This window comes from Ascidiella aspersa, chromosome 3, assembly GCF_963924565.1.
Source record: "Ascidiella aspersa chromosome 3, kaAscAspe10.2, whole genome shotgun sequence".
In the NCBI taxonomy this organism is placed as follows: Eukaryota; Metazoa; Chordata; class Ascidiacea; order Phlebobranchia; family Ascidiidae; genus Ascidiella; species Ascidiella aspersa.
Window position 1 is genome coordinate 33,838,480 of NC_139449.1, and position 8,670 is coordinate 33,847,149.

The window sequence follows — 8,670 nt, forward strand, 5'->3', positions numbered from 1 at the left end:
GTCAAAATCAGAAGTTTCGCCGTAATAAAAAAATGTTTAATGAAAAAAACTAGATAAACACAGGATTGTAACATTAATTATGATTAATGATAATTATCTGCTAAATGCTTGTTAACGGTTCGTAATGTCATAAAAACTTAAAAAATAGAAATGCCAAAAAGTGAATTCGAGAAAACGCGATGGCGCGCGAAAATCAACGAGTAAAAACAAATGCGAGCGCTTCCGGGCTTAACGCAGCTTGCTTGCTGAAATTTGCGTGGTAGAGGTGACTTGACTCGGGGCAAAATTTTGAGGTTCTGCCGCCCGCGCTTCTAGGTACGCAGCTTCACGACGACCACTCGCCCACTCGCCAAGCTAAAACAAACAGGAATTTCGCCGCTTCGTGGCATAATTGTGGCGGTAACAGGAAGCGGAATATAGAAGCACGCGCGCATTGCTATTTTAAAGTTAATCGCTGCAGCTGAACTTGAAGGCTGTCGGTCGCTTGTAATGAAAACCGCATACATACAGATACGCAGAAAGATTATTTTTTTACCAGGGATTCGATGTACAGAATCAAATTTAAAAGCATTGAGCATTTGACTTTCTCTGTCAAATGGGCATTTAAGCATTGACTTTTTAAGCCATTGAGCATTGCATTCCTTATTTCAATTGCTGTTGGAGGCTAATATTAATGCTATATATTTTTATATATATGTATACCTGTATAATTTCGTGCGAGATGTTCAATATAATAATGCTGTTCATTGAAAATAGTAACAAAAACGAAGAAGGGAGAGTGGTAGGAAAGGTAGGAGAGGTGAAAGGTAAGGCTTGGAGTATTGGCGGAAATTTATTTCCGAAGGTTATTTAAAACCAATCTCAAGTAATTAATAAACAGATCGCCCATACATTTACGATCCAAGCGATATGAAGTGTTGTAAATCAAAGACAATTACAACCATATTTCGCGTACAAAAGGCACAAGAAAAAAAACATTTTAAAAGTGTAAATTCTTGTGTCTATAAAAAATTGAACCCCTAGTAGTTTGTGCTTTTGTTAGGATTATCGGTTTATTGTTTAAATTAAATAAATAAAGGTAAGGATATTATATATAGATTGATATATTTATTGTTTGTGAAGAAGATGACAAGTTTATAACATGTTAATTGAGAAATATTGTGTGGATTTCGGTTGCAGATGTGAATTGTGTTTTTTAGATTTTCAAACAGGTTTTAAAATTGCGCACACCTACACATTTCTTTGTAATGCTTAATAGCCAGAAGCGTGTACTGTAGCTTTGCGGGAACGCTGTGGTTGCGCGGAATCTTATGTGAAGGGCGCTGTGTTAAGGTTACCTATCGTCAGCACATGGCTCAAACTTTGAATCTATCAGCAGTGGTGTAAAGGACAACTTATAAGGATTTTGCACCTTTCTGGTTTACTCAGAAAATTGTAAAGTCTATGGTTTTGTAAAATCGTTTTAGTACAGCGAAAGCTCAAGATCTGTTTAATGCATTTTACCGTCACACACGCGTAAAACCATATAAGATTGTTTATTTTTTCATAAAATAAACATTTGATTAACAAGTAGGACGAATACCCAATTTCTGATTGTGGTTTAAACGAAACGGCCTTTGAAACCAATCTGATAAATACCGCTCATCAATAGGTATAAAGTGAGGTTAGAATGTCGTGATTGCACCTGAATATACACAACAGATGTGGATTATTTGTTTAGAAAATAAACACAAGATATTTGGCATTTTTTTCAATCTGTTGCTTCAGCTGTGCAATTATGTATGTTTGCAAAAATCAGGCTTTCGTCGTCTAATGTTTAGCCATAGCCAATGGGTTTTTTTTGAGAAACTGATCTTGGCGTTTGATTTGTAAGACGTGATGCAGTTTTGACTTTTTCAGAATCTCATTTACACACTTCTACGTTTGAATGTGAACGCTGCGAGAGAAGGCGTAAGTCGAGAAGCATGAGGAAATTAGCGTGAAATTTAGCGGTGCGACACATAAATAAACGGTTTCATGCCTGCCAATAAAATATAGCGTATTATTTAGGTCGCATAATTTTTTGAGAAAATTGCCTTGTTGAAGATCATCTTTATGATGTAGAGCCTAAATTATTTTGTTAAACTATACCCTATGCTTCTTTTTGACCTACAACAATACCACTGCGAGAGAAAATAAACAGGTAAATTGCCTCTAGAAATTATTATTTTGGAGACCGAGGTTGTCAGAGGTTGATTAGATTTCGTACAAAAAATATGTGGCGTCAACAGTTAACTTAAGATTTTTTCGGGGGTGACCATCAAATTTGTCAGAGATGACGTCACAAAGTTACGTCATGGCGTGACGTCACAAAGTTGCATCTAAACGTGGCGCCATGAAGAAGTTACTTGAAGAACACCACCCAGTTTGTTTATTTAGACAAATTTTACACTACAAAGATATTTATGCGCAAAGCGAAAAAACGCCTTGTATAGGTTGCCCAAAACTTTCAGTTTCGAGGGTGCGATTAGACGTGCCAGTGCACCACGCTTTTGGGCAAAACGGTTTGATCAAAATGACTAAGAAATATCTTTGAACAAAACTGAGATTAGCACTCAGCTCAACAAAATTATGCATTTACTCAGTTTAAATACAAAAATACCACAGTTTGGATCCGACCCGCAACCTGTAAAATTAACTCGTAAATGTGTTTTATTTACAAATTCGTGCAAAATTAAGGGTATAATGTCATTTAAGATTTGGCTAATTGTCCTAATAAAGTTTGGCGTTGTTTTTACGTAATATCCGCAACCTAAGGCGTCCTTTCGTTTACCTTTAGAAATTATTCGCAGACCATGTAACCCGCCATTTCATACGGAGCGAATTTTCAATTTTTTTCATAACATTCTTGGCACGCCTTACATTACACAGTGTAAGGTGTTTCGGGGCCCTAGGTGCTTAGATGATACGAGATCCTATCTGCTTTGTATAACAATAACGGTGATTCTAATCTAAGTACAGCGAGCCCACTGAAAATAAACTTCCAAAAACCGTTGCAATAAACTGTCACGGGGTCACGGGACAATTTCCGCCATTCAACTTTTGCGAAGGCTGGATAATCCAAACAAAACGATTTTCCTATATTTTATTTAATACCCCAGATTCGATTTTTTGCACTCACGTAGTTAAAATAGGCTCAAAGCACAGTTTTTGCGGGCTACGACTACGTACAGCAATGAATCGTTTCGCACAAAGCGAAATCAAGCGTAATTACTGTTTAAGTCGTCAAAACTTTCTTTTTGAATGTGCGATAAGACGCCCGACGATTGAAGTGATTACATCGAAATTGTCTAAGACAGCAGTTCTCAACCACCATGGCACACTGTTGGGCCATGGGAACATTTTGAGTGGGCCGCAGACCAATTTTATAAAGCTAGATTTACTGTAGAATTTAGTTTCATTTGTGTCACTATAGTTAATTTTACAGGAATAATGGCTTGGGAAGGAGTTAAAAAGGAATGTAAATTTGTTGTTCAGCAGCTACTATCTCACTAATGCAAGGTTAAAGAAATATTCTGTTTTGGAACGTGTTCTGCCGGTTTTTGGTCTAAATCTATTTTAAAGTCGTTTTTTTCATAAACATCTATTAGGCCACAGAATTTTTGTGCAACGAAAATGGGCCACGAAAGAAAAAAGGTTGAGAACCACTATTCTAAGAAATACCAGAAACATAATACAGATTTTGAAACAATTTTGCATCCACAGGGTTAAAATAGGGGGAAATACAGTTTGGGGCCGTGGGCATGGTCATGCGTACTGGGCATGAGCTGTTCCTTATATAATTTGCCTATTTCGACTACATAAATGCGAAAATATTTCGACTTTGCGCAAATATCGTGTTTATGCATCAAATCTGCGTTTGCGTTTTGAGGAATTGTTTTCAGGCTAAAAACTTCATATTTAAAAACATAATTGACAGTTAAAACGGAGACCGTTTTTGGTTTGGTGTTGGCCCGCGACTAGAAAAAGTTTTCCCACCTATGTTGTAAAGGTCATTTCGTGCGAAGATTTTTGCTGCAGACATTAGGGGCTTGCGCGTAACTAACCTGCTTCTAGCTAATCGACGATTAAATATTTCTGCGAAGACGCAGGTATTATACCTGGTAAGCAAATTGCCGACTGATTTATAATAATTGGTCTTTATTTGCAAATTTTCGTTCGACTTTTCAGTCATTTAAAAAGTTATTTAAAAGACTTATGACGCCCTTTTTGTGGGGAAATACATTTCTCTTTAAAATGAATAGAACTATAAATGACGGACTTAATCAAGACAGGTTAATCTAAACGATATATTTGCTCACATTTGAAGTCATTGCTGTCGTCATTTACCTGCAAGGGTAAGGAGATATCTTCGTATTGCGCACATTCAGTTTGCCATTGGCCCTTTTTCTCGACGTTTTAGTTTTGGAAGTCAATTTTTGTTAAGGCTTTTGAAAGTACAAACATGATATAGATGTAGAGGGTAGTTCATCCTTTTGAAATTATTCACACCTTTAAAGGAGGATTTTAGGATTTCGGCATTTTGAATCTTCCTTTTCAAAGACTTCTAGACTTTAAGCGTTGTTTGTTGGCTTATTAGTTGCACGTTTTTTAAATGAAGTATTTGATGGTAAATATTGACACCCTTATACTTTAAAGCTCCCGAAAGAAAACTTTGTTTTTAAACGACAATTTAGCTGTTAAAGTATAAAACGTTTTCACAAACAGGTCCGAAAAATTACACAATTCATTCAATACAATAAAAATAATTTAGCTTTTGGAATTCGCAACAAATTTTAATTTTTCAATTTTACGGTTAACATATCCACTTAACGGTAGCTTAAAAGTTGCAACCGGTCGAGAACCTTTGCTTAGCAACGAATAGCAGCGATTTCGGCAGAATTTTAAATCATCCGAGAAAATACGTTGAAATTAATCACCCTGCAAATGTCATGGAAATATCGTTAAGCGCAAATTTTGTCGAATTTTGGTGCACGGTGTGAACACGTGTGGTTTCATTTTGGGCAGTTTCTCAACCTACGGGTCACGACCCAAAAATGTGCCGTCGTTTAATTTTTTTGAGTGGCCGACTGCAGTAGTTTACATTACTAGATTTCTTAGGTTTGCTCAAAAATAGCTCTTCTGTCGTTTATTAATGATATCCAACGTGTTTTGATTAATTATTCTGCCTATTAGCAACAGTTTAGTTATCGATATTAAGCAGGATTTACCAAAATTTAAGAAAACCGTTGGGGTATTACGTAAACATGGCTTTTATTGTATGAATTCAAGTTTGTTTATGTTATTGTCTTATTTGTGTTTTTTCACTTTGAACATACACAAAGTTCAGCAAAGAGTTTTGCTGTTGTACTTAAAACGCAATATTTGGTTAAATAAAGTTGAAAAAACACTAATTTAAAACAAGTTTAAAACAAACATTCAATATTTGCCGCATGACACAATGCCGAAGTTTGAGATATTTTAGTTAACAAGAATAATTTAGAATATGTAGATTTGTTTATACATTTTTATTTTAAGAAATCGAAAAGACTATTTTAAGTCGGATTATGAGGGCAATATGCGATAAGTGGAAAACAAAACGTTAAAAACCTGCATATTAACCTTTAAACAAATGTGTTACCGGTATGTAAATAAACCAATTAGAAACATGCTTAAATCAGGATGCTTGGTCGTGAATGGTGTTGCCTGAAAATTAAAGAAAAAAACGATTACATCTAACAAAATAGAATAAATAAATACCGTTAAATCTCAAAAGCACATTCGAAGTTGATTTTAGACTTTGTTTTAACCTTTAGTTTTTAGGTTTATGAGCGCTTAAATTTGGCGTTGTTGGAAGCAAAACTCGTGTGGTTTTGCAGTTATAATGTTTCTGCTGGAAATGTGTTATTGCTAGTTATTTCACATGCCGAAAATTGCTCATAAGCGTGTGTGATAATGGCGCAGGTGGTCTGCAAACTAAATGACATGTAATCGGTGCTAGTCTGGTTGTAGTAAGTGCCAAAGCACCAGTTGGCATGAGCGCTATCCCTCTCGACATTAGGCTATACTTACATAGCTACGTTAACAGGATTCGATTTTATATTTCGAACAGTACTTTTTTGTGCGTTTTTCTCCCGTTGGCCTTTTCATATGGCTACGTCAAAACCAGGTGGCATTATTATAACCCGGTTTATTTTTAACAGCACTTTTTTGTGCATTTTTCACTCATTTGTCCTTCTTATATGGCTTTTTTAAAGCCTATACTTTTGAGCAATTACCTGTTCAGTTTCTTTACGCTAAGCCTTTTCCTCTCGTGTGCCAGTTTATGTTTCTTCCACAAGCAGTCTAAGGTGTGAAACTACATGGAAAAACACCGGGTTTCTTGTAAACTGAACATGGTGTCACAAAAAAGCGTAATGTTTGGAAAGAAATCTTCCGCTTTTGAAGTGTTATTGTAAAATGCCTAATAGCCGGTTAGGCCCGAGTCAAAGTGTCGTAAATGCTGGTTTTCAAGTGGCCATTTTCCGCGGTTCACGGAGAACGAAAACAGGAGCTACAGGTTTCGATCAAAGCCTTTTTGTTAATTTTTTTTATTGCATTTTTCGGTAAGCACAATGCTTAGAAACAGGTTAAATTTTTTTTTTTTTTTATCTTTTTCGGGCAGATAACAAGTTTTCGCAATGCACGTTTTCTCAAACGTTAAGTGAATTTCACATACCATTTGTGGATCTATCTTTAGAACTTCAAAAAACGCTTTCCTGGCGCGCAATTGTTGTTTTGGTCTCGCTCATGTTATTTTTGTTATATTTACCTGGCATTTCATGCGAAATAATATTGCAAAACTATGAAAAACAAACAACACGGACACAAAGAATATCGTAGCACAATGGCATTAAGGTGTAGGAATTTAATCATAATGCAAAAAAATAACATCGCCATACGAAAACTTTTATTTGGGTCATAGAGCCTAAATGGATAAAATGGCGTGTGGTAATTGAACGATTACCGATACTATCGCAGTTCGTATCGAGTATATCGGCTGTGATCGGCTCTCAACGATCCCCATTGTACTGACGGCAATTTTCTCACAACTGCCACTTGCCCATGCAAATTCACCAATCCACATCAAGCAGCAATACGAACAAAATAGACAAAAATATGAAATTGCTTTTTTTCGGAATCCTGTGGTCGGCAAAATGTGGGCTTTTCAGCAATTTTAGGGTGCCGTAAGCTATTTACTATTTTATTCTAGTTTTATCGTATAGTTGTGGGCCCCCTAAAAACCGTTTATTCGTTATACTGTATTTTAAAAGTTTGTGTGTCTACGACAGGGGTTCTTAAACTGGGGTCCATGGACCCCTTAGGGGCTGTGAACTAGTTTTAGGGGGTCCGTGAAGGCAAAATTAAAATATTGGTGTAAATTTAGAAAGTAATCAATTTTTCTATGTAAAGAGTTTAATTAAAAATAAAACGTTTTTGCACTGAATGTCTCTATTTGTATTCTTCTTTTCACATTTTGTGGACTGAAAACTGCAGATTTCTACAGTCTATTTGTATTACGAAGTCATTTTTTTAATTTCTTACTTACCGTGGTCCACGCGAAGCACAAAAACAATTTATGGGTCCGCGGTGAAAAAAGTTTAAGAATCCCTGGTCTACGAGTTTCTATTTCAAATTTATTTCAATGAAGTTAGATTTTAAATACCGTTATTTCGGGCAATATTGGAATTTATTTCATGTGCCTCATGCTTCTTGTATCCTTTTAATTAAATTTCAAACGTAAACGCATTTTTTGCTGCGCACGATTAAATTGATTCCAGCTGCATGTTTGTACGAAATCACAACGTCACAGTGACGTCATTCTAAATAATTCGTAACTCCCAAAACAAAATAAAAACCCGGATTCATCCGTGTTGTGCAAAATCCCGTGTTTATTTCATTTTATTTTAAGCAAACACAGGCCGCGAATTGGCAAAATGGTGTGTTCGCATTTTCCAATAAACCTCGACGCGAATTATTTAGCGGCCGTTGCTTCTTGAAAGCTGATTGGTCAACAAACATCAATGCGGCTAACCGACTTGCGGGAAAGTATTAAGATGTTAAACTATTTGTAACAATAAACATCAGGCTTTATCTGTATGCCGCCCACCGTCGCCGCAAATCAGTGATTATTGCCGCGTTAATTTCTGCGCCGCAATTTTAAAGCGCGCCGCCTCTGGGCAAGTTAAAGGTGATCTCCCTTCAAAATGGGCGTGACCTGCATAATTGAGTTCAACACTTGTAAATTGTTATAAGCTATTAATTTAAACTGACAAAATCGATATATTTCTTATACAATTTTATGGGTATTTTACATAGTCTGTGTGATTGAATTTTGCACTTGTAAGCTGTTGTACGCGAATAATTTAAAGTAACAACATCAATATATTTCTTATATGATTTCATGGGTATTTTTTACCTACACTGCATGGTTGAATTTGCACATGCAAATTGTTGTACGCAATTAATTTAAAGTTACAAAATCGATATTTTTTTTATCAAATTTCATGGTTATTTTTCACCTTGGTTATTATAATTAGTTTCCTACGATTTTGGTGTACGTCCCTCTGCTAAATAAGAAATAGGTTTAGGTACACTTACCAGCGTTTTCCT